Source organism: Engystomops pustulosus, chromosome 8, assembly GCF_040894005.1.
Source record: "Engystomops pustulosus chromosome 8, aEngPut4.maternal, whole genome shotgun sequence".
NCBI lineage: Eukaryota > Metazoa > Chordata > Amphibia > Anura > Leptodactylidae > Engystomops > Engystomops pustulosus.
This window is the reverse complement of record NC_092418.1, coordinates 94,145,356-94,173,057: the sequence shown is the minus strand read 5'-3', so window position 1 is coordinate 94,173,057 and position 27,702 is coordinate 94,145,356. Positions and strand designations below refer to the sequence as shown.

General features: G+C 41.8%; 1 protein-coding gene across 2 annotated transcripts in view; it reads left to right on the top strand.

The window, feature by feature from the left end:
• XIRP2 (xin actin binding repeat containing 2) overlaps positions 1 to 27,702 on the top strand; it is a 115,565-nt gene that overhangs the window by 20,502 nt on the left and 67,361 nt on the right. Inside the window, exon 1 of one of the 2 annotated variants that reach the window (XM_072121822.1) lies at positions 2,324 to 2,515. The exons of the other annotated variant lie outside the window; for it this stretch is intronic. The gene's annotated coding sequence lies outside the window, so the exon portion shown is untranslated. Of the gene's footprint in view, positions 1 to 2,323; positions 2,516 to 27,702 lie in introns of those variants that run through there. 2 annotated transcript variants of the gene reach the window in all.

The window sequence follows — 27,702 nt, the reverse complement described above, 5'->3', positions numbered from 1 at the left end:
CCATAAGTGTGTGTGAATGTAGCATAATAGTGTAACTGATGAAATGGCTGATATGAAGGATAGACGAGCCCTTTACAGTATATGAGTATGAGCGCTGCTCATTTTCGTCGGACTGTGCGCCTTTTTCGGGGATTACACGGTTTGCACAGGTATTTAACTAGTGTCTGTGCTTGGATTTTGGCCCACACAATTGTATTTTGGCGCAGCTGCGCTGGCTTCCATGTGACAAAAATTGGGGGGGCGTGCCAAGGGATGAGAAGACTGATTCGGATTGAGCGCGGGATTTAACTTTCAAATTGTTTTGCAAGACAATGCAGTTACATGCACCAGGAAGAAGAAGGTGAACGCTGTCGGACCTGAGCGGGGAAGCGACACATGCAGGATATCGGCGCACAATCTTAGTGAATTGCGACACAGTGCATTATCGTCAGGCCATGTACTTTTGGTGAACTCCAGGGGATGGCTAAGTAAATATGTACCTATATGACACTGAGGACAGCAGAATCCAACTGCTTTCTTAAATTTTTCTCCTCTTCGACCAAATAGTTAATTACTGTTACATAACAGGGAGAAATTCTCTGATAGCAAAAGCCCCATTTCATAATATAATTTATTACAATGTAATATCGACTTAAAACTGGTCAGAAATTATCTATACCACGTCATAGTAATGTCAGAAAAATATATGTGTAAATGTGTGTTTTCGTGGGCACCACCCCATTGATGAACTGCAAGTTAAGAGCTGGATGTCAGAGAGCAGTAGATATATATTGGAAAAAATACACGTCACTCGATGTTTCGGAGTATATGGATGTAGGTTACTACACCATATACACAGAGAACAAATAACTTGGCACTCCTTTAAGGTCAAAAATTGAGAATGTATTTAATCCAGAATAAACAATATAGCAATCCAACAAAAATTATTATTTTGCAACGTTTCGGTCTTATAAATTCAGACCGTCATCAGGCACAGATTGCAAGGTATAAGTAGAAATGGAGATGAGATGCGGTGCTATGACCTCTGGAGCGCAGGTGGAAAGGAGGAAAAGCGGGTGCTCCCGCTGGAGAGATGAGATGACCGAAACATTGCAAAATAATAATTTTTGTTGGATTGCTATACTGTTTATTCTGGATTAAATACATTCTCCTCAATTTTTGACCTATAAGGAGTGCCAAGTTATCTTTTCTCTATATATATATATGAGAGCAGTAGATGACATAAAGGGGTTTTCCCACGACAACAGGTTAGTGCTGAGACCCCCACAGTTCTCAAGAACTAGGGGTCCGTTGGACCTCTCACTGCTCCTCAGAATAAGGCTGGATTCACACGACCGGTGCCCGCCGTACCATAGCACGGCGGGCACACGGCAGCGCGTGGGGAGAGGAGGAGGGGGAGAGCACTGCTCACCCCTGCCCCTCTCCATAGGGATACATGGCGCACGGCGCCGTATGCCCTGAAAAAATAGGACATGTCCTATTTTTTCACTGGGTACGGGGCGGTACGGTGCCGCGCGCCCATTGCCGTCTATGGGGGACGTATATCGGCCGTTTATACGTCGGCCGTATATAGGCCCCCCTTGCGGTCATGTGAATGCAGCCTAAGGGAGCAGACGGCCGCCCATGACTGTTCTGCTCCATTAATGTCTTCTCTCCATTCATCCTATATCTGTATATCATGTGTCATGTGAGTACGGCACAGTAGGGACAGAAGTGGCAGAATCATTTTGTATATAACTACTACTATACTATGAGTTCATGTCCTTACTGAATCGGAGCTAAGAGATGACAATTATTTCCATTGCCTTTAACCCTTGCACTACAGATAGTGGACCCTGTAGATTTGCACTTGTACTTGCCTTGTAGTTGCTGTCACTGCCTCCCATTTAGTTAGCGTGATACTAACTGACAGCTATGCTTACCAAGAAATCCTGCAACCCTTCAGCGCTATATCATCTAGTGCCTCATACTGCTATATAAAATCAAAGTGTGATACCTGAGCTGGCGGGATTCATTTACCTCCCCATCACAGATCTGCCAGCAGCGCAGATAAGTCGCCGAGCTCCCATCTCTCCCACCGCCTGCCGGTAATTATTCTTATGTTATGTTTACATCCCGACAATAAATCTAACAACTCCATGATTAGAAGAGATAAAACAACTAAAGGATTTTAGGATTTTTTTTTTATATACGCTGTCGGGAAAGTTAATAGCTTCTTTCCTAACAGGTTTCTAGAGACCGTAATTAAGCCTGGCACTGGGCAAACTAGAAACAGGTCCTAAAAATAGCCCCCCCCGGGGTCCACCTTTTACATGGAAGCAAAAATAAAATCAGCTGTCACCATGAACGCATGTCTGAGAAGGAACGAGCACTGAGTGTGGAGCTGGTCTCCACAGACTGACTGTAATATACCGGGGACTGGGAATTATTCCGTATATACCATCGCCGAATTATTAGCCAAAATTAGAGACAGCGCAAGGGGAGGAGCTTAATGTACTGAAGAAGTGGATATCAGGTAAGTGTTCCATATAGTGATTATATATACTATACAAATCAATCCATGGGATATTGAGGCTGGAATTACTGAAAATACTAGTTTGAAACTAACATTTTTAAAAAATTTTACATTTTTTATCCCGGCCTATTACTCCGATGCGGCATTATGTCAAAAAGTTATCATTTTTGTTTGAAGAAGTTTTGCAGATTTATAAGTTTATAAAAGGGTAAAATGCAAATTCAAATCATTCACGTATGTTTTTAACATTTTTGTTTGTATGTTTTCCGATTTTTGGCTTTTTGATGTCTCTATTATAAGGAAATAGATGAACTATTTGTATGATTGCTTCATATTTCAGACTTAGGAATGAGTGGCAGTAAATTTCGTACCATTATGTGCATCTTTTTTGATAAAAAGTTGCCTATCCACTGCCGGCATTAACACATCATTTGCCAATCAATCAATGATAACGCAAAAGACATCTAAAGACATTAAAAAAAACGGTATGATCCTGCCTAATGATGAATTTGCCCTCTGTGTACTGCTGCATGGTGACATGTTTAGACTTCCCTAAAAACCATATAATTACTTTTATAAGGCAGCAGAGAAACTCAAAAAGGGCCTAGGTGGCAAAATAATGCAAAATAATGCTAATGGTTATGTTATAATATACAAATGTATCCCTTCCCCTTAGCCAATTAACTTGTTTTGCTTGTTTGAACTTGATGGATATAGGTTTTTTTACACCTTACTATATTATGGGGGAGATTTATCAGAAGTGTCTGAGGCTAAACTGTTCTAGTTGCCCATGAAAACCAATCACAGCCCAGCTTCAGTTTTATAAACAGCACAGCAAAAATAAAAGCTGAGCTCTGATTGGCTGCCATGGGCAACTAGAACAGTTCTGCCCTCAGACATTTCTGATAAATCTCCTCTGTCTATTTACTACTGTATAAGGATTTGGTCTTAAACAAATTCTCAGATTGTAGGTATTGATGATCTATGCTTAAATTTTAACTCAATTTTAACTCCAGCCATTAAGGGGGTTATTATCAGATCAAGAGAATGGAAACTAAATAACAGTAACTCGCAGAGAGTGGGGTAGTCCTTTCGGCTGTGTTTATTCCGGCAAGGGTGTTCGACCCCCTGCCATTCCCCCACCTCCCACCTAATATGATATCAATTACATTTTTTAGAGGATTGGAAATCAATATCTATAATACTTACCTGTTAAGGTGTAGATTAAGCTGATTTGTAGGTTTAAGAAGGCAACTACCTATGTTAGTAGACAACATAAAGGAGATATGTGCGTTGTGTGTCATGGAGGGTATTTCTATGAACAGCAAGGTAGGTTATCATGTTACCTATCATGCACGCTAGGTTATCATGCACGCTATCACTCCATTTATCTCTATGGGGCTGCCACAAATAGCCGAGTGATGTACCGTGCTAATCTTTGGTAGTCCAATCCCCTTTCTGTGGATAGTTGATAAATACCCTTTAAACTTTCAATAACCAGTAGTAGTTCCCATAAGGTCTGGTTTACACTTTGCTTTCTGATGCAGTTTTTAGCCAAAACCGGGAACTGATCCAAACAATATGAAGACGTGTAAAGCTTTCAATTATACTTCTACCTCTTGGATTTACTCCTGCTTTTAGCTACTGTACATTTTGCATTCTCTCTATTATGAGTTCCACAGTTTATGACGACAAGAATAATGTAGTCCGAGTTGCTTGCTGTCAAAAATACTTGGGAGAGAATATGCACATAAGCCTTCCTGGATGGAAAACGAGGAAAAGTGTGCTTGATAAATCCAAGAATATGTGTATAACCCAATGGGATATACCAAAGTTTGTTACAAGCGTTAATCTACCTGTGTAAGCATTACTTGGGTCTATGGTAATGAAAACCCTAAATGGGCCCCAGAGGAAAACCGTAAGTGGAACGCCACTTGATTTTCATTCTATACACAGTGTGATTTCAATTTCATTGATGTTTCTTTGATGTTCCTTCTAACCTGTCCATCTGGAAGCAAGAGGAGTGTGGATGTATTCTAAATAGTGAGTGCTACTACTAGTAAGCCAAGAGGATGTTGAGGTCCAACAACCTGGTCCTTCTTTCTTTGGCTATCAAGGCTTTTGGATTCAAATAGAAGATAAAACCACATACTTACCTCTCTGGAAGCTCCCACTGTGTTCTAGTAGCAGCTCTCTCTGGACTCTTGGGTTACCGGCTCTATTAGACTGGTGAAAAAATACCTTAAAATAACTAAGCCAATGCTGGTTTCAGGGCATGTGACCATTGAGGCCCAATCACATGCACAATGTATACTATTTTATCACTTCTGATACAGACTTGGAGACCAAAGAGCAGGGGTTGACGTCTGTAGAGTTGAATAAACTTTTTTTTCCCAAACGATCAAAACATTATGTTAAGTTGATGTTATTCTTACTGGCATGTTTAGAATCGGGAAGGAAATTTTCCATATTGTTGGGCGATTGGCCTCAGCTTTGTAGGGTGTTTCTGTCTTTCTCTGGATCAACACTGTACAGTAAACTGTTGATGGACATGTTAGAACATTGTCAGAAATAGCCCTTTGTTACAAGATTTTGGCTTTCCATCATCTACACTCCACTTTATACGTGGAGTGGAATTTGGGATGGGTTTTCTAAACTACTTCTATCCTTGTGGTAAGGGGCGATTATAGGGTGTGAAGAAGGAGTCTGAAGATTATTATTCCTGGGCTCTTTTCTGACTTTATTTTTCAATTTTAGGACCTTAGTAGGACCTTCATAGGTCCTGAAATGGCTCTTGTGTACACATGATAGTAGAATCAAGCTTCTAAAGGGAATGGAGGATGTTTTCTTCTTCTTGCTTTCAATCTGCAATTTCAGGAACTTTGAAGGACACTCAAAGGACCTGAAATGGCTCTTGTGTACATGTGTTTAGAGAGCAGGAACAGATGTATGAGATTTTCATGGGTGAAAGTCTTTCTCAGCATACAATTTGGTGTGTAGTTTGGGTGGCCATGGGTCCCCTAGTTGGCTTGGGCCCCGGGCTACTGCCCAGACCGCCTTTATTATATTCCACTACTGCCCTGCTTGATTAGGAGATATTAGAAATTGTAAATTCAATGTTCTCATCGTGTCTGACTAACAGATGGCCATAAATTCCACCTGCAGTATTACGCGCCAGCTGACTCGTAAAGGGAGGTCTTTAGCCAAAGTTTCCCTCCTCTAGGACACATGGAAAAAGTTTGTCTTAGTGGAACTTCCTTAACTTTTTTTCCCGTCATATAGATTAAAACTCACCTTTCCTACGAATGACAATTCTCTTGTGTTTTCACCGAAAAAGTTTGCCTCCAGAACTGTCTGTGGATATAGAGAGAACCTGTTTCGCATAAACAAACCTTATGTCATTAGTCTTGGTGATTCTCCAGAACATGGCACATACATATTTTACCTTGTCTGCCGTATTTTTATGCAAACACAATAAAACCTTGTCTCTTTATATCACAGAAACACATTGCGGGAGCGACATTGCTTCACGATGAGCTTCGAATTAATGCTGGGAGCGTAGCAAATGTACATAGATTACTGTCAAGGGTAAAGAAAAATATGCATGCTCCCGAATTGTCGACCAGGTTATTCCGGATCGGTTATGGAGCCGTCGCACTTTGAGGAGATTTATTCCTCAGGATTGGATATTTTAACAAGTAATGAAACCAGGAAGGATAAACTTAGTTTTTAAATCAGCCAAAGTAAAGATTCAATGACATGCTCCGTGTTAATAATAAAATATGTTCTGCCTGTCTGCATTCAGGCCCGAGGTCGTTGGACTAGGAAAACTCAGAATACGATTATTGCTCAGGCTACAGCCCTTCCATTAGCTACATTTATATTTGGTTTGCTTTACAATTTCAGAAAGGAAGAAGACAGATACTGATTGTAATGTTGGATTGGCCATTGATTAATCATCAGAAGAAAAGTTCATTGTAAGATCCTGATATTGGTTAAAGGGAACCTGTCATCCGGAAGGTAATTTTTACATGATGACAGGTTCCAATAGCCTCTGCCATGTTGAGTTTGAAGATGCCTTACCTGGCTCCCTGCCAGTAGTGTCGAGCAAGTCAAAGGCAGGAGAAGTACTCCAACGGCCCAAATCTCTGCCCTGCTCTTCACTTATCCCCCTCCTTCAACCTCTCTTCTGCTCACTCTCCCCTGCTGACATAGACCCCCCGTCTCATGACACACAGAATGCTGCTGGTATGAAGTCAGGTAATGTGAGATAAACTATTATAAAGCAATGAATATATTCAAAATGTCAACAAAGACATTTTTAAACTCAACATGGCAGAGGCTATTGGAACCTGTCATCATGTAAAAATTACCTTCCTGGTGACAGGTTCCCTTCAAAGGGATTTTGCAATTTCTAGATAATAATGACCAGTCCATAGAAAAATGCTGACATGCAGTTAAGGGGCCTGGCCACTATAGAGACAACAGAGCTGTCACAGTCTCTGATGGCTGCCTAAATTATCTAAATAATGTACTTCTACCAAATTGATATTGATAAGCTATCCCATGGATAAGCCAACTATATGTACAACCCTACTATACCCAACTACACCTGCAAATCACTTTGATCTTATGTAGGGGCACCCAAACTATGGATAGCCCCTGTATAGTCAAAACTATGAAATACATCTTGAGGGCTTGTTTTTGCTTGTGAGGTGAATTGCACTTTGTGTATAAGTGGAGCTCAGAACTTTATCCCTAGCTGAACTCTTAACTTAACTTTCAGAGACAGGTCCCAGGACAAGTACATGGAGATCTACAGGAACAGCTGGCCATTAAAGGATCCCTATTACAGGCTTTCAGATTCCTCTAATCTCGGATATAAGTGTCTGCCTTTCTGTGCATGTCTGTCATCAGAGATTCATACATGGATACATTATATCTAGATTAGGAGACAGAACCTGGTAACATATGTAAATAAGGGATAAGAAAAACCACGCCTCTTTTAGCTCCTTGTTAGGCAGTTCCTAATCAAGCATGACCTTCAGGAAGCCTAATGACATGATGCGGGATTAAAACCAAACCAGTATATCTATTCCAGAAGGAAGAGATTCCCAACAGTAGACAGCACTGTTTCGACCTGGTTGGGTCTCTTCAGCACAGTGCAGGGAACTGGTTTGACTGGTTTAGAGGCTTTTGACTAGGTTCAGAAGTAAGAGTTCTCCTTACGAAGACTGGAAAATAAGGTTGCCTTATACCTGGACAGTATAGACAATAGACACAATTATGCTTTAGCTTAAAAGGGATTTTTAGAATATTTTTTGGTGGTTGGTTACCAATCCTCAGTATAGATGATTACCAAGAGACCAGCAGGTGTCTGACACCCGCCACCCTGACTAATCAGCTATTAGCACAGACTGCAGTGTTCAGACACAGACTGTAGCTTCCTCACTGTCTACCAAGCAGAATGAAATATATTGTATGGGGGCTGTGCTTGATATTGTAAACTAGTCTTCATTCATTCAGTCTCCATTCATTTGACAATAGAGCCATGTGACCAAGGGACATGACATCACAGACCTATGAAGCAGAAGAAGCATGTAATGGAGTAATACAAAATATGATTGGTTGGGTCATTATTAAGACGTATGATAAGACTGCTTTTCAGTGTATTGAAATTGAGGACCTACATTTAGGTCCTACTGTTTTATGCATCATGCCAGTTCAGAATGTCCATCGAAGGTGTCCAGAAATCAGTACATAAGTGATATTTTATACTATACAGGTAAACTAGTAAGAATCAACACTCCTGAAGTACTGGACTCCATAGTCTATCACAAAGAGGTGCTGTAACAAATATGCAGGGCCAACGCCAGCACTGGGCATACCTGGGCAAGTGCGGGAGTCCAGGGCTGCTGGGGGGCCCACATAAGGCTTTACATAAAGAATCCAAAGAGGTGAATCTAATGAATCCATAGGGGGTGAGGGGGGGGTTATATATAATATCCATGAGGGTGCAGTTTCATATAATAAACTAGGGAATATTTTAGGGAACAGGAAACTGTTTTAGTCTCTGAATTTTTGATGCCGTCACATGCGTTAACTGCAAAGGGGCCCACAGAAGCTCTGTCGTCCAGGGGCCTACTGAAACCTGGAGCCGACCCTGCAAGTATGTTCCATCAATATTTAGACATGGCAGACTTTTTAGAGATGATTTGAATTGAATTGAACTTGCTGTTCTGTGCGTGAGCTAAGAGATGATTAATCGTGGGACCACTTCTTCAACTGACCATCTCATGGGGGGTTATTGGGTGGTGCTACTGGAATAAAAAAATGTTGTCTGGAGCTGTAACTTTAAAATACACCAGTTCCAATTTACATACAAATCCAACTTAAAAATGAACCCAATCTTGTAAGTAACAAGGGGACTGCCTGTACTTTATCCTTATATAACTGACTAACAATACATTTACCAAGGGGCCTATTACAATACCCAGCAATTGCTTCACATCCTGCTTCAAACTGTGTAGACAGGGTACAATGTGTATGTGACTTGACCTTCTGTCTGCTTTCATGCTAAATATTCAGTTCAAAACATACACAATTTATAATATTAAGCACAACACATCTAACACATTACAGCCTACACAGAACATTCACTCCAGGCATTATACAGAGAGTATTCAACTCCAACAAAACAGAAAAAAAATCAGTAAATGACATCAAAAGTCATAAAAAGCTATACAAGTTTATAAATGCACTCCTGACATAAAGTAACCTTTACTTTATATTTACATCATGGCTGAAAACGCATCAATAAATACATGTACAGGCAGTCCCCAGGTAACGTACAAGATGGGTTATGTGGGTTAAAGGACACCTGACATCAGGTCTGTGTCACTTGTCCTGTCACTACTACCTGTTGGAGCAGCTCACAAGGATCCCATCCCAGCCTTTATCTAGTTATTTCATACATTAATCATTATAAAATCATCTTTTCTTTATTAAGAAAATGAGGCTGGTCACATGGTCAGAGGCAGTGATGTCACACCTGTTCCCGCTCCCCTCTCCTCCCCCTACTCATGTCTGTGTGTAATGTATAGTAAAGCATAGTTAGTGCATCTGCTGACATGCTGCATCCTCCTAATACATATGTGTGATACACAGACATCAGCGACACAAGTACCTGACATGTTCTGCTATAACATGGCTGCCTGGAGCTGTTGTATCTCTCCTATACACACACACACACACACACAGGCTGCAGGGGGTGTGGCCACCAGCACCAGGAAGCACATCATTATACAGCCTCACATCATTATACAGGCTGTCAGTTAAGCACTGGGGGTGTGGCTGTGTCTCCCACTCATGAATAGAGTGGACAGCTTGAATATGCTAATGCTTCATTGGACATTTCACAGGTAATTTGCATACAGCTTTAGGACCTCATTGCTTAGGTTTACAGGCATGTAGAGGGACAATGAAGGGTTAGAGACAATGCTCTCTAATGGCAGTTTATGAAAATATATTTAGATTAGAGGGGCTATTTTGCATGATGGGTTCTCTTTAAGTTGAAAATGTAAGTCAGAATTGTATATTTTAGAATTGTACCTCCAGACAATTTTTTTCTTTTTTGTGAATTTTAAAAATGTTGGGTTGTCATAAGATGTTAGTGTATCGCGGTGCAGTGCATTCTCGTCGGACTATGTACTGCACCACGATTCACTAAGATCGTGCGCCCGATGTCCTGCATGTGTCACTTCCCCGCTCAGGTCCGCCGGAGTTCACCATCTTCTTCCTGGTGTATGTAAGTGCATTGGTTGCAACACAATTTTAATCTTAAATCCTGCGCTTAGTCCAAATCAGTCAGATCGTCCGACGGCCCGCCCCCGATTTCTGTGCATGAAAGCCAGCTCCGCTGCGCCAAAATCTCTTTCTAAATACATGTCAAAGCGGCGCCAATCCCCAAAATGTTGGGAAGTCTGACGGAAAAGGGATCCGCGGACCCTTAGTAAATAAGCCCCAATGTGTAATGTTTTGTCACGATTTTCACTTTTTTATGTTGTTATGTAATTTTGAACATACTTTTGTGGATTTTAGGGGACTTTTACTCTTTTTTAATAATTTTTTATTTCCATTTTTTTTTTACTTTTTTTTACTGTTTTATGCATTGCAGTATATTATGCATATTAAACAGTCAGCCTATGCATTCTATGCACAACAACACTGTTAGATCCTGCTGAAAGCACTTTATGACGTACAGTTACCCCTCCAACCCCCCTCCAAAGTTTTTTATGTTTCTGTTCTCTACTCCTCTCCTTCCAAAAGCCAGAAATCATTTATCTATCTGTTCAAAGAGCCGTATGAGGGCTTGTTTTTTGTGGGACAAATTATACTTTCTTGTGGCATATTTTGTGCTATGTATCGGTAAGCTAGAAAAAAATCCCCAATACAGTGAAATTGATATTTTCTTACAAGCTGGATTTTTACGGCTTTCTCTGTATGACCCAAATGACACATCCTGTTTATACTTAGGGTCAGAGCGTTCATTGATAACATCAAATTTATATCATTTTTGTTATGTTTTGATATCCTAAAACTTAAGGTATCAAAACTAAAAAAAAAATATTTCTCATCTTGCCATCTACCCATTATTTTTTATACTTTCATGTACAGAGCTGTATGAGGTGTCATTTTTGTGGGACAAGCTGCTATTTTCATTGAAACCATTTTGTAAATTGTAGAGACTTTCGAATCACTTTCTATTTGCCTTTTTGTGGTCGTGGAAAGGAGCAAAAGAGATGATTGGGACATTTGGATATCTTTTTCGCTTACGGACTTTACAGAATTCCTAGTTTTATTTTGATTGATCAGGCATTTGGGCATTTAAAAACACATAGTGGCAGATTTACTTACCCGGTCCATTCGCGATCCAGCGGCGTGTTCTCTGTGGAGGATTCGGGTCTTCCGGCGATTCACTAAGGTAGTGCGCCCAATGTCCACCAGGTGTCGCTGCTGCGCTGAAGTCCGTCGGAGTTCACTGGAGTTCACTATCCTATCCTGGGTGCAGGTAAGCGACACTTTTTAAAAAAAAAAAAATATGGTGGTTTTTCCGAATCCGTCGGGTTTTCTGATGGCCATGCCCCCCCCCCACCCCCCAATTTCAGTCGCGTACATGCCAGCGCCGATGCGCCACAATCCGATTGCGTGCGCTAAAAACCCGGGGCAATTCAGGGAAAATTGTCGCAAAACAGTAAAATTCGGGAAACCCGACAGAAAAACGCGATTCGGGCCCTTAGTAAATGACCCCCAAAATGTTTATTTTGTGTTATTTAATTTCGTTGGGTAACGGTAGTAATTTTTTTCAGCTTTTTTTAGACCCCCTCGGATGTTTGAATCCTATGGGGTCTAATCACTATAAAAAATATACTGCAATAAAACTGTATTTCAGTATCTTGGGAAAATGCTCTGTATTATACCCTGAATCCTCCTACTGGTAGGAACATGCTAGTTGTAGCACCAGCTCTATGGTGTCTCATTTTATTATTTTGTAGTCCCTTTTTACTCACAATGGGGCAGATTTACTTACCCGGCCCATTCGCGATCCAGCGGCGCATTCTCTGCGGTGGATTCGGGTCTTCCGGCGATTCACTAAGGCAGTTCCTCCGCCGTCCACCAGATGTCGCTGCTGCACTGAAGTTCCCCGAGGCCCACTGGAATGCCCTGAAATTCACCGACCTATACCTGGTGAAGGTAAGTGCAAATTTTTTAAAAATGCAACGGTTTTTCCGAATCCAACGGGTTTTCATTCGGCCGCGCCCCCCGATTTCCATTGCGTGCATGCCGGCGCCGATGCGCCAAAATCCAATCACGTGCGCCTAAATCCCGGGGCAATACAGGGAAAATCGGCGCAAATCGGAAATATTCGGGTAACACGTCGGGAAAACGCGTATCGGGCCCTTAGTAAATGACCCCCATTGACTTGTCTCTAAATCTTCTGTCTTGACAATAGATAAGGAGATCCACCTTCTTGATCACCTACTGTACAATTTTTTAAAGACTCCTTTTTTATTTTTTGGTCTATTTACAGTAGACAGTTTACTATTCCCAACATCTGAGCGGCAGAGTGAAAAATAGTGTGAAATTTATAGATGTCTCCTCTGTTGTGCTGCTCCAGCAAGTGATGGGACTAAGTCCTTCCTTAATAGGCTCAAGTGTGAGCATATTAGACAAGCCCTTGAAGTCTTCCTTTACTACTGCAAACATAGCGAGCAACTTATGAAAGTGCTCATGTTGTCAGTAAAAGTCTGGAAAGTTTTATATTTAGGCCGTGTCCAGACAGACAGGTTTATGCAGGCTGGGTGAGTATAGAGGAGGGGGTATTTGTCTCCATGACATTCCTGTAATGTTTCCCAAGTGGTAGTCATATGGCAATTTGACATCCATTAATATTTGCCACTTTCTATATTACAAACTACCGTATTTTGAAAAATAAGTAAATCTTCCGAAACTCAGTATTCCAGGAATAAACCTAATATTGGGGGAGATTTATTAGAAGTGTATGAGAGCGGAACTGTTCTAGTTGCTTATGGGAACCAATCAGAGCTCAGCTTTCATTTTACAACAACTGTAAGCTGAGCTCTGATTGGTTTCCATGGGCAGTTTAACAGTTTAACCTCAGACACTTCTGATAAATCTCCCCCAATGTTTTGATAAACAGGCTATTATCCTTTTTCTCTTGATTTAGTCTGCGGTTGCTATTTATTAAAGGAAATCTACCCTGAAAATCCAGCATGATATACCAACGGGCAACTACTGAATTGGTGGTCTTGAGTTGGTGCTCTAGGGCTGACCATTTGGCAGTAGAGAAACTAATTAACATATTGGGTACTGATTTGCTGGGAAACGGTAGGGGCTAGAGTTAAAATCCCAACTGTTAAAACTTTGAAATCCATATCACAAAAGCTTGTAAAGAATGCAAAGAGTTGGAGCCAATGTAAAAACCAAATATATGGCCTTGCCGCCAACAATGCCTCTGCTCACCTTCAGCACAGGGGCGTAACTAGGAGAGACTGGGCCCCATAGCAGATTTCTGAATTGGGCCCTCTTCCCCCATAAATAAATATACACACCGTATACACACATACAGCATAAATATACATACAGAATACACACCACATATACATACATCATATACAAACATAGATACAGTACCATATACACCCATTGTGCATATACACATCACATATACACTCACATACATAAAATACACACATATATGCAATAATATACACACACACAAACATACATTTTATAGACACCACACACTCAGCATACACCCAATACCACAGATGCCGGGGCCCCCTACACTGTGGGCCCCATAGCGGCTGCTATGGCTGCTACCACTCTAGTTACACCCCCGCTTCAGCATGTGTGGTGGTGCCGTTGCACTCAAAAGTTTGTTTGAAGTCAAGACAGGAAATGAGGGTGGTCATCTGTGGTCATCTGTTAAAACCCAATTTTATTAAGAATTGATTAAATCATAGGCACCTAGCAGAAAAGTAAACATGTTTCACGCATTGCTGCTCTTACTCATAAAAGGCAATGTAACGTTGTCCTTAAAGGGGGTTGCTCACATAGTAATCAGAGCCGTGTGATACTAACAAGCCAGTTACCTGAGTGACATCACATGACCATGTGTTTATCTACAGGAAGTAAAGAATGCTATTTCCTGTTTCATGGCAGCAAGCAGAGATCTAGAAAAAAACATTAAGAACTGATAGAGAAAGCATATTGGAAATTTATATCATTTTTCATGACATAAACAATATCAATTATTTGCTGAAATGTGCTTAAAGTGGACAATCCCTTTAAATTCTTCAGTAAGCTACAAAGTCCTTTTTTTCACAAGCAGTGAGAATTATGTGGCTATAGGTAGTATTTGGCTACACTTTCTATTGCAAATAGTTAGAAATAAAATCTGTTCTCCTTTAGGCCACGGGTCAATGAGTTTTCAGCGCAGTCATTTCCTGTAAATATTTCATCAAATTAACTTTTTAAACTTTGTCATTGGCAGAGCAGATCGGGATAAATGATGATTATTTACAAAGTGCAGTACTGACGAACCGGCCTATAATAAGCTCTCGTAATGGAGCGGTGCTATGTAGTGCCTGCGCGTCCTTCAGGATCCATTAACATAAACAGCAAATATTAGACTAAATTAATTACACTTGTGCTTTAGCGTTTGAGAGCTGCGTAAGTATTAATATCGTATTATCTAAAGTATATAATATTATTCGTTATTATCATTTAAGCTCATTTTTGCTTCAGATGCCAAGACAATGGTAATAGGTCTAGAGTTATCTTGAATTCCGAGGTAAAATATAGCTACTATGTTCCCATTGATGAGATGCTGAGATTCTCCGAATCGGCATGTCACAGCTGGTAGGGAGTCAGGATCATTAAAAAGGATAATAGGTTTATAAATGGAAGAGGTTCCGTGTTTCAGATTATGTTTATTTATTATGTTCCTCTTCTCTCGCCGTTGGATCGCCTCCACATTTGTTTTATAGTGCCCTATTTTAATACTCTTCTATTTAGCTCTGCCAAAGCAAGTGAATTGGCAAATTGGAACATTGTTTGAGTTGAATAGGTTCCAGTCATCTAAATTTACTGGAGAGATTGACTTGGGGGTATGGTGTCCAATTTTATCATAACAAAAGCCAGGACATCTCATTGACATGTATTACGTTCCGCACAGAATATTTTATCTGACTTTATTTTTCATTCAGATTGTTTGCCGATGTTTTATCAGCATGTAAACTTTAAGGGGTATTCCGGATTCAGCAAATAAAGATTTGCAGCAAATAAAGTTAATTACATAGTAAAAGTTTCTTGCAATTTTTAAATAAATTTAACAAGACCTCCATTGGAAATGCAACTTTCCATTCCTGTATATTAAGTGTATATTACGAGCCAGGGTGGTAATTTCACCTCAGGCGGCAAATTGCCGACCCCTGTGGGGGGCGGCAAATCTCCAATGGTATCAACCACCTGAAAAATCAATTATAGTAGCACAAACATGCCCATGAGCATTGCAGGACACAGGTAGTGCAGCTTCTACTTGATTTTATGTTTTTCCTTTTTCTCTATGATATAAATCCCTTAATGTCTTAGAACAGCATCCCATGACCCTTTAGAGACAAAACAATCTCTGATCCTGAGTGTATTTTGAGTATCATTTACATATATATTCTCCATTCCATAAGTTTACATTCAGGGAGGTTGCGCTTTGAGTTCCTTAATTTTACTGTAACCCCTTAACAATACGGGGCACAATAGTACGTTAACGTATGGATGTTTGAAGAGGACTCATGGGCTGAGCAAAAATAATGGGGTACATTTACTTACCTGTCCTGCGTGACACCCGAAAGTGGATTGTCTGATGGGAATACAGATCTGCCGCGATTCAAGAAGATTGTGCAACCGATTTCCTACATATGTCGCTTCCCTGATCAGGTCTGCCAGAGTTCACCTTCTTTTTTCCGGTTCATGTAAGTGCTTGATCTTGTGACACAAATTTAAAGTTAAATCCTGCGGTTTGTCCGAATCAGTCGGATCGTCCGACGGCCCACCCCCCGATTTTTGTGTCTACCAAAATACGATTGCAGCGTGCGACAGAATGCCCTTCTAAATCCCTGTCGCAGCGATACAATCCCCGAAAAGTCGGAAAATCCGACGGAAATGCGGCCACAGGACCCTTAGTAAATAAGCCACAATGAGTGTTTGCTGCATTATGCATGAGAATGACATGTCCTATCTTTCTCCTGGCTAGGGGTCGTTACGGTGCCGCATGTGTGCGGCAATGTACCGCACCCGTACGGCACCGTGCGCCCATTGCTGGCTCCGGCGTATGTGTATATACGTAGCCCATATATACGTCCCCCATTCCTGTGTGTGAATGTAGCCTTGGTATCATGAACTTGTATACTTCTTGTGTGGAGCCCAACTAGTCTAATGGGGGGGGGGGGGCTAAACAATTGCTCTTGAAATGTGTCATTGGATAATCAGTTCTCGGATATCTGTACCAGTCCTGTGTATCCTTCTGATAATTATATGGGGGGGGGGGGGTCAAATGTAACGGAGCGGGCCCTATGGTAGTCTAGTAGAAAAAAAATTTGGACACTGGCTACAACCCTTCCCTTTAACATCCTTGTTCTTGACCTCCGTCTGTATTCACACTTTTCTAATCTTTAACCCTTTTTCAATAAAACATACAAATGAACGTAACATCAATTAAAGACAAAACTCAAACTCACTTAGCACCGGGTAAACTTGAACTCTATGATGTCACAACCCGATATAGATAACGTCTTCATGCAGCAGAACTTTCTAGAGGGAGTCATGCAGGAGCCATGCTTGTCTTCCCAGTGTAAGTATTTCTGGAAATGGAAGGAGACTGTAGACCGTCTCCTGGAATTTGGTGTGAAATCATGGTCTGAATTGAGTGCTGCTGACTGTCACAGGTCTCGTCGTATGTTTGGACTTCCCAAGTTAGCTGCTAGTGAAATCCAATCCGCCGAGCTCCTTCCTGAAGCCGTTCTTTGTATCTGTTTAGAAATTCTTTCTTTGCTACGTATCACTTACTTCTATCCGTCTATTTATGTCGCATGCATACGGCTTATGTACCAATCTACAAATAGGAAGGTTTAGCCAGTAATGTCACAACTGGTAATGTGAAAAACCTCCAAAAATAGAAGAATAAGCAGTCATACCTCTGAACTTATGGGCTAGAGAAAGAGGGACAAAAACACCCTCCCCTTTTTACTTTTATTCCTAAACCACGCCCATTGCCTTTCCCCCAAACATAGCATAGCATCTATCTTAACCCTTACAGGACTGAGCCCTTTTTTGTTTTTGTGTTTTTTAATTTAACTTTTTTAAATTTTTCTGTTAACAGAGATGTACATGGTCAGCAGGACAAATTATACTTTTTAATATTCCATGTTATGTAGTAGAAAGCTGGAAAAAAATTCCAAGTGCGGTAAAATTGAAAAAAAGAAACACATTTGTGGTGTTTTCGTGTGGGCTCTGTTTTAACGGCAAATGATACTTTCTCTTTATTCTTGGTATCGGTACAATCACAGAGATACAAAGTTTATATAAGTTTCTTTAGGTTTGAGTAGATTAAAAAAAATTCACATTTTGCCAAATTCTGAGGCCAATTACTATTTCACACTTTGTTGTATGGACCTATATAAGGTGTAATCTTTTTGTGGTACGTTCTGACGTTTTAATCACTGTTTGATAATTTTTTATTCAAATATTTTTGGATGGAAAAATGCGAAAATCTGGTGATTCGGTTATTTTGCGTTTGCGGTGTTCACAGCCGGAATTGTATTAAAACATGTTAATAGAACGGGCATTATGGGATGTGGCGATAGTTAACATGTTTATAATTTTTTTCATATTTTTTACATTTTTTTAAACTTTTTTTTACTATTATTTCACTCCCTCTGGGGTACTTTAACCCTGCAGGGTCTGATTGCTCATACAATATACTGAAATAATACTGTATTGCAACATATAGTAATTTTACTGCTGATCTCTATTGCCTGCATAATAGCTAATACCTAAGGAGAAGAAACAGATGTGTAGAGGCAACAGGAACTACTGTAATCCCGCTTTCTGGTCTAGGCTCTGCAGCTCTAGTGTGTTGGGGCATGGATCAGATGGCGGGACAAACCAAGACAGCATAGGAAATTATCTTAACCCCTAGTACGGCTGGACAGTGCCTACAAACTGGGACTGTACTGCCAACGGTCGAGGGCGATGGAAGCTCTTTCCTGGTTTCATTAGTTTCTCAGAGATCTGGGTGATAACCAATATGGCTGACATTTCACCACACCTGGAAGTGGCCTCCTGACTGGAGGTGGATGATGTATCGCTGCTTAACTTGAAAGAGTTCCCATCCACAGCTCTAAGAACCCTTCTGGGAACTGTATTTGGGATTGACCACTTGATCACTGTGGGTTAACCAATATGAACAAGAAGGTGGCTAATCCACCAAGCCTAGTGATAAGCGGACCTGAACACTCAATGTTTTGGTCTGTGCCGAACATGAAAGGTTGAGCAAAGATTATGTGGCGGTGGCATTTTTTTGTTCAACCTGAAGTGGAGGTCGGACTCTTGGGGGTGCCATAGTTTTCTGATGTGTAGTTGTGTTGATCACAGAAGCAGTTTCGTTTGGTCAACATAATATTAATAAGTCAAGTATTTAGTCACAGATTGACCATGGTGGATTAACCATTTTGAACAGGCAAGTGGCTAATTTGCCAAGACTAGTGATAAGCCTACCTGAGACTGTGATGTTCAGCCAGAAGTTTGGGCTCGGCATATTAGCACATTGAAGTATATTTTACCTTTTTTGAATTGATGTAACTTTTTTGTCCAATGCGGTCTATTCTGGGTATGCAAATTTTGATGCTGTTCCTTTAGGCAAACATTAGAAAATGTGACTATGTACGATCTGGAGCCAAGAGAGAAGAATGATCTGGAGCTTGTCCTGCTTAGTTCTCCAGATCTGATGACCATGGCATTGCCCTGAGTACCCCCATCACGATATTTTGTATATCCATATTGTATGTCCTGGGTGTAGCTGTCGCCTTGACTGGGATGTCTCTTTATTTAGGTGTCTGTGTATTTGTGGTGTGATAATACAATATGTCCAGCTCCGCTTTTACTGCTATGTGAAGAATTTATCCCTCGTCTACCTTGAGGCTCAGATTTAATAAGCGTCGTAAGACATTCCTACAGGGTGACAATGTGGTACAGGCATTTACAGGACGAGGATACAGCCTTCCATGTGGCTAGAGGAATAAGCTATGGCTACTGTCTCCTACCCTCCCACCTGGCGTGTTCACGATTAAAATAATCCATCTAATTATACTCTGATACCTGTCCATGGGATCAGTCAGGAAGCCCTTGTGCCCATTAAGTTGAATGATCCTACCAAAAAGGACTAAAATGTCTTGAAGTAGTTGTCTTTCCACTGTCTGTCTACTATTGGAGTCTTGGGTGTTAAACCCCAACTGATGATCCAATGCATGAGGTCTTTATCACATTGACGTTGCTTTTCACATCCGTGGTTCAGTAATTTTCATCAATGCCTCCCTGAGCCATTGATTTGGAAAATTTTTTTTGAACCAGTCTATTGTTTATCACTAATGTGGACCACAATAGGCAATAGAAGTACATGGGTCCACAACAAAAAACTGATTACAGGTCCGTTATTTTTTCATTGATGAGGCTGTGGAGCCAGGTGTTGTGTTTTCAACACCAATGTTAAATCTTCAGTTTTTTTTGTGGACAAGGAGACAAAACGGAAGCAACACAGAAACAAAACGGAGACACAATGGGGCAGATTTACTTACTCGGTCCTGTTGCGATCTCGCAGTGCGTTGTCCGATGAGGATTCGGGTCTGCCGCGAGGTCCGCCGGAGTTAATAATAAAATAAATAATAATTCTTTATTTATATAGCGCACACAGATTACGCAGCACTGCACAAAGCATGTCAAATTGGTCCCTGTCCCCATGGGGCACACAATCTAGACAACCTAACAGTATGTTTTGGTGTGTGGGAGGAAACCGGAGGACACCCACGCAAACACATAGAGAAGATACAAACTCTTTGCAGATGTTGACCTGGGTGGGATTCTAACCCAGGACTCCAGTGCTGCAAGGCAGAAGTGCTATTCACTCAGCCACCGTGCCACCCCGAGTTCACCTTCTTCTTCCCGGTGCATGTAAGTGCGTGTCTTGCGCCAGAGTTCTAAATGTTAAATCCCGCGTGTTATCCGAATCCGACGGGTTGTCCGACGGACCCCTCCGCCCCCTACCGATTTGTGTCGTGTGCAAGCCGGCGCCGATCTGCCAAAATCCGATCGCGTGCACCAAAATCCCAGGGCAATTTGGCGCAAAACAGAAATTCTCGGGAAATGAGCTCTGCGGACCCTTAGTAAATGAGCCCCTATGCATGTGCAACAGACAGACAATACACACGCCAATGTAAAGCCACTCTCATTCGTCAATATTAAAGTTGAATAATGGGGCTCCCCTTTAACTCTTTTATCCTGGATAAGGAACAATGTCCTCACTGCCGATCTTGGGTCAAGCGTCACTCCATCATGTAGATTGAGCTCTACTACATCTGCTAATTACCAATTATGGTGATGGTAGTAATGCTAATAATGAGAATGATTAATGATAATATACTCACATCTAGAACATAAATCTACTAATGTTCCCCAACCTCACAGCATCCAATTATGCTTGTTTATAACCCTAATTACTGATAAATCCCCATTTTATACAGATTGTTGCCGTTTTCATCACCGACAGATAAATGGCCGTAAGACAATACAGAAACAATTAGTCTCTCATCTCTAGATTCTCAGACACAGCTGCCTCTTCATATTTCATGTAGTATAAGCTGTTTGTCACATTGATTTATCCGGGCCATATTTTTAGCGCCATTTATATTACCCTTAAATTCTCTCCTCATTCATACTGGATATAGTATTCACATGGAAGCATCTGAAATATTCAGGGATCATGTCAGATTACAGATACAGGCAGCATTCATGTCATACATCCTCAATTCATATCAGATCATCTATTTCTGGAGGATTATTTGCCGTTAGGAGGGCACAAAATCTGGTGGGGGCCTCCAATGAATGTAGCCCAGACAGTGGTACACATTACTTTTCTAAATTATCATTAAAGGAAACCTACCACTACGGATCTACCTATTAAGGTAGATCCGGTGGTAGGTGCATCTCACGTATGTAAGGGTTGCCCTTTTTAGGGCTTTTCCTTTAGTCCTTTAGTCTTTTCTTATCTTTAATCAGGGTAATATGCACATTTTCTAAAGAAGCTACTGGGGCGCGGAGTAGTCGGAGCTGAGGCTATGCTGCGCGGCTACTCCACGCCCCAATAGCCTCTTTGATCCTCCTACCCGGACATCTTCAGTGCTCAGCTACAAGAAGCTGCGTGCACTGCGCATGCGCAGAACACTCCAGCTTCACGGACGAGTGTGCGCAGCTCCTTGTAGCTGTGCGCTGAAGCAGCGTTCCGTCAAATTTTCCACAAGTTGCCAAACTTTGAGACATTTTTAATTAATCTATATTGAGTATCCTGTGAAACTTGGAAAAGGTATTCTCAGATGTTCTCTTGTGGTCACTTAGGAAGTTAAGCCCAAAAATGGCAATGGTCATACCTATGAGGGGTACAAAGGTACCCTACACCAGTCTATAAGACAACCCCAAGGTCACTATAAGACAGGCCTCCCTCAACCCCTCACCAGGTTATGCCAGGCTGCTGGGGACTGAGATCCGATTATGTGGGCCCCCCAGTAGATCTGGACCCTGCTATTAGACATAAGGGGCAATTAAAGGGGTATTCCAATATATAGAAAGCAGACTTAGCCTGCTCGGGCTCCTGTTTCCCTCATCACTCCAGTAGTTTAGTTTTATGGCACTGCGTCAAGCAGGAAGTTCATTGGGATGATTGGCCTCCTAAGACCATGGGACATCGCATTCGTGGACTATTGGTGGTCACTTCCTTTGTTCTTACCAGGTCTAAAGGGATAATCATTGGATGAAACGGGTCCTGGGAAACCCATAAGTTCCTGTGGGCACAGTGCTAAAAACTGGAAGTATTGGATTGACCTAGGAACCTAGGAGTAGAGTTAGTATACACATAAGATGAAGGGGCCCTATAGGAAATTTATAGGGGTCCAGGAGCGATTTACACCTTGTGAAAGTGAAGTCTGTTGTTGTCTATAGAGAACAAGAGGCATAGCCGATCCACGGGCTACAGTACGAGTATATCTCATACTGTATGCCAAACAGTAGCATCTTCTCATTTCAAAGCTCTAAAGACAATCTTTATGCCAATATGTTTCATGATAATAAGGTTCCAGAACACTTTTGTATTTGATCTGGAAATATTCAGGTGCCTTGAAACTTCCCCGCTGATAATAGCAGCAAAAATATTGATATTCAGTGCGGGAAATGGTACATTTTCCCAGAAATTACTGTTTTCAGCAATATAAATGCATGAATAGTTTTAGCTATATATTATGCAAATAATAGTTCTCAGGTCTGCGGAAGACGGGTTGACACTTGGTTTCTAAGGTACAGAACATGCCCCGTTCTGCCCAATTACAATAACTATATACACAGTTTAATTTTATTGCAGCACAAGTGTGCAGAGAAACTCAGCTACATGATATCGCTTAATATACAAAGTTGGAATATTTGAATTTCTTTTTTAAGCACCGAGGAATTCTTCTTGTACTGAGAATAATACCAGGTTGGCTAAAAGTCAGGTCTGCGATCAACATGATCTTGTTTCGCAACATTCAAGATGGCTAATTTCTAGAATTTTGCTATGTCAAGTGCCTATAAAGAACAGAACTAATGGATTTCTGTATCTACCAGAATGGGAGATTTATACTGATAATATAAAAAATAAGTCTCCCCTTTTTTTCCCATGTAGTGTTTGTCATCACAATTTTTTAACTCCGGTTTTGAGAATGGAATAATACATTTATATAGAGCACACAGATTCTGCAGTCCCATGGGGGCTCACAATCTAATCAACCTACCAGTATGTTTTGGAGTGTGGGAGGAAACCGGAGGACCCGGAGGAAACCCACACAAACATGGAGAGAACATACAAACTCTTTGCAGATGTTGACCTGGACTTGAACCCAGGACCCAAGCGCTGCAAGGCTGTAGTGCTAACCAATTAGCCACCCTGCTGATCATATACATTGGGCAATATGAATATTATAGCCCCTACAAGTCTGAAAATCACTTCCTACATATGGTACTAGAATCAACTTCTTGGGGAATGGAGAATATGTTCCTTATGCTGCTTTCAACATGTTCTTCCAGGCAGGTTGGACCTTCATAGGTTCTGAAATGTCTCCTATGTGCATGTGTATTGAGTACAAGATTTCATGGGTGAAGGTCCTTCTCAGTATATTTGGTTGGTGGTTTGGGTGGACATGGGCCTTTTGTAAGGCTCGGGCTGCAAGCTACCGCCCAAACTGCCTACATTATAATGAATTACTGCTAATTTGGAAGACCCCTGTGTCAATGCAGATCCTATTTTTAGCACACTACTCAAAAGGTCCCTTAACAGGCACAGTAAGGGGATGGTCAGCAGCATACTGTCAGGACCTCCATAACAGAAACAATGAAAGACAATTTACATTTACTAAGGGCCCGATTCGTGTTTTCCCGACGTGTTACTTGAATCTTTCCAATTTGCGCCGATTTTCCCTGTATTTCCCCGGTGTATTTTGGTGCACGCGATCGGATTTTGGCGCATCGGCGCCGGCATGCACGCGACGGAAATCGGGGGGGGGGGGGGGCGAATGAAAACCCGACGGATTTGGAAAAAACGCTGCCTTTAAAAAAAAGATGTGTTGCGAAACTTGCACTTACCTTCACCAGGTATAGGCCGGTGAATTTCAGGGCATTCCAGTGGGCCTCGGGGAACTTCAGCGCAGCAGCGACATCTGGTGGACGGCGGAGGAACTACCTTAGTGAATCGCCGGAAGACCCGAATCCACCGCAGAGAACGCACCGCTGGATCGCGAATGGGCCGGGTAAGTAAATCTGCCCCAATGGCTAATCAGCAGGGAACTGAAAGGACTTCCATAACGCTTCCTAGTACATCACTGGTGATTTTGAGATTAAGATATTTTCTTGTAGATGTAGATTGGACTTTCAAAATGCATTTTATAGGTTGGCCCGGGGATCGCCTTCTCTAACTGGGAATGGAGCTATTATGGCTTATTTACTAAGGGTCCCCGGCCGCACTTTCATCAGATTTTCTGCCGTTTTCAGGATTTGCGCCACTGTGACAGGTATTTAACTGGGCATTGTGTCGCACGAAATCGGATTGTGGTGCGGCCGCGCCGGGTTTCATGCAACAGAAATCGGGAGGGGGAGGGGGGGGGCGGCAATCCGACTGATTTGGTCTGAGCGCGAGATTTAACTTTCAAATTGTGTAGCAAGATCAAACACTTACATGCACCAAGAAAAAGATGGTGAACCTGAGCGGGGAAGCGACACATGCAGGATATCGGGCGAACAATCTTAGTGAATCGCGGCACAGTGCATTATCATCAGACAATGCACTTTCGTGTAAGTAAATGTTATACAATAAAACAAAAAATAAACATTTTTGAAATTCTTCTAATATTTACAAAGCTGTGACCTGAAAATTGAATCAATGAACAAAGATGGAGTTTCCCTTTAATTGTATTAAAGTGTTTGCATTTGAATTTCCAAAAATGATTACCCAACTAAAGTATCATGTACAGCATGGAGGCTGGTCTATGGTGTAAAGCATAGCTACCGCCATTACTTGTGCCGCGACATGGTGCCTTCCGGCGGCATAATATGGCACGGCTATAAACAATGTGATATTCACATTACGGAAGTCCACAAGATAATGAATATATATATATATATATAAATCTATGTGACTACAAAGATTCATCCTTTATAATTCACAACATTAGTGTAGAAAAGGGTTAACTAGTAAAAGCGACGTGTTAGATTATAACAAGAGGTCAACAAGGGAAGTTATCGCAGCACGAAGCTGATACTGACGTAGAAAGGTGTGAAACTCGGTGGGTGATGTTCACTGTTGTTAGTGTGATGTTTTGAGAAACGTAATTTATCTAGAAGAACGTTTCAAGAATTTTCGCCATTTTGTTGTTATGTGTGAAAATCTGAAATAAAATCTTACACTTCATTAACAGAAATTCCACTAGGTAAGAATTCACACAAGAGGCCCATATATACACTCACCGGCCACTTTATTAGGTACACCTGTCCAACTGCTCGTTAACTCTTAATTTCTAATCAGCCAATCACATGGCGGCAACTCAGTGCATTTAGGCATGTAGACATGGTCAAGACAATCTCCTGCAGTTCAAACCGAGCATCAGTATGGGGAAGAAAGGTGATTTGAGTGCCTTTGAACGTGGCATGGTTGTTGGTGCCAGAAGGGCTGGTCTGAGTATTTCAGAAACTGCTGATCTACTGGGATTTTCACGCACAACCATCTCTAGGGTTTACAGAGAATGGTCCGAAAAAGAAAAAACATCCAGTGAGCGGCAGTTCTGTGGGCAGAAATGCCTTGTTGATGCCAGAGGTCAGAGGAGAATGGGCAGACTGGTTCGAGCTGATAGAAAGGCAACAGTGACTCAAATCGCCACCCGTTACAACCAAGGTAGGCAGAAGAGCATCTCTGAATGCACAGTACGTCGAAATTTGAGGCAGATGGGCTACAGCAGCAGAAGACCACACCGGGTGCCACTCCTTTCAGCTAAGAACAGGAAACTGAGGCTACAATTTGCACAAGCTCATCGAAATTGGACAGTAGAATATTGGAAAAACGTTGCCTGGTCTGATGAGTCTCGATTTCTGCTGCGACATTCGGATGGTAGGGTCAGAATTTGGCGTCAACAACATGAAAGCATGGATCCATCCTGCCTTGTATCAACGGTTCAGGCTGGTGGTGGTGGTGTCGTGGTGTGGGGAATATTTTCTTGGCACTCTTTGGGCCCCTTGGTACCAATTGAGCATCGTTGCAACGCCACAGCCTACCTGAGTATTGTTGCTGACCATGTCCATCCCTTTATGAGCACAATGTACCCTGTAACATCTGATGGCTACTTTCAGCAGGATAATGCGCCATGTCATAAAGCTGGAATCATCTCAGACTGGTTTCTTGAACATGACAATGAGTTCACTGGACTCAAATGGCCTCCACAGTCACCAGATCTCAATCCAATAGAGCATCTTTGGGATGTGGTGGAACGGGAGATTCGCATCATGGATGTGCAGCCGACAAATCTGCGGCAACTGTGTGATGCCATCATGTCAATATGGACCAAAATCTCTGAGGAGCTTCCTGCACCTTGTTGAATCTATGCCACGAAGAATTGAGGCAGTTCTGAAGGCAAAAGGGGGTCCAACCCGTTACTAGCATGGTGTACCTAATAAAGTGGCCGGTGAGTGTATTTATAGTGAGGAACAGTTTGCTTCACCAACGTGCAGAGTGCACCCGATTCATGAAGTCCGGCTCACGGCGCAGGATGGCGCAGACCGCTTAGTAAATATGGCCCAGAGTCTTAAGGAATTCTGCCAACTTCTATTCTAAAACACCAAAAGAGGGCCCCTATATAGAATGTGAACCACCCTCCAAACTCAAGGACTGACAGAAACCAAAAAAACAAGAGAGCTTCTAGTTATGGCAAACAAATACACTTTATTCAAAAATATCACATACAAAATAGAATAAAACAATTAATAAATTACTTTCAGGAGGGATTCCTGAAAGTCAGAAATAAGGGGGAACAAGACAGTGTCCCAGATGGAAATGGGACAGACACAGAGAACCTATGGCTCCCCTCACCCTGTATATGCCCCCAAAAGTTGTGCCAGAAGAATGCTTCGTCAGGAGCATTCGTGCGAAACGCGCGTCGGGGTATTCCTGCTGGCTCTCCCCCTGCCTGCCTCCGTGCCGTCTACATTATGCCTCTGGGTAAGTGTGGCCGCTCTCTTTGACTTTGCTCTCTGACTTGAGGCATAGGCACCGGATGGTACCTCCGGTTGTATGCACAGCTATTACGACGTATAGGTCCACTGCCCTATATTATAGTCCTACTTTTTGGACATTATAGATTTTTTTGATACATCTTCTGGCACAACTTTTGGGGGCATATACAGGGTGAGGGGAGCCATAGGTTCTCTGTGTCTGTCCCATTTCCATCTGGGACACTGTCTTGTTCCCCCTTATTTCTGACTTTCAGGAATCCCTCCTGAAAGTAATTTATTAATTGTTTTATTCTATTTTGTATGTGATATTTTTGAATAAAGTGTATTTGTTTGCCATAACTAGAAGCTCTCTTGTCCAACTTCTATTCTAAGGCTACATTCACACGGCCTTATATATGTCCCACATTGACAGCAATGGGCGCACGGCTCCCAACGGGAGCGGTACGTTGCAGCACACGTCCGGCACTGTACCACTCTGTAGCCCGTAGAAAGATAGGACATGTCCGCTGTGAGCTTGGTCCGGCATTCTGAGGGTATGG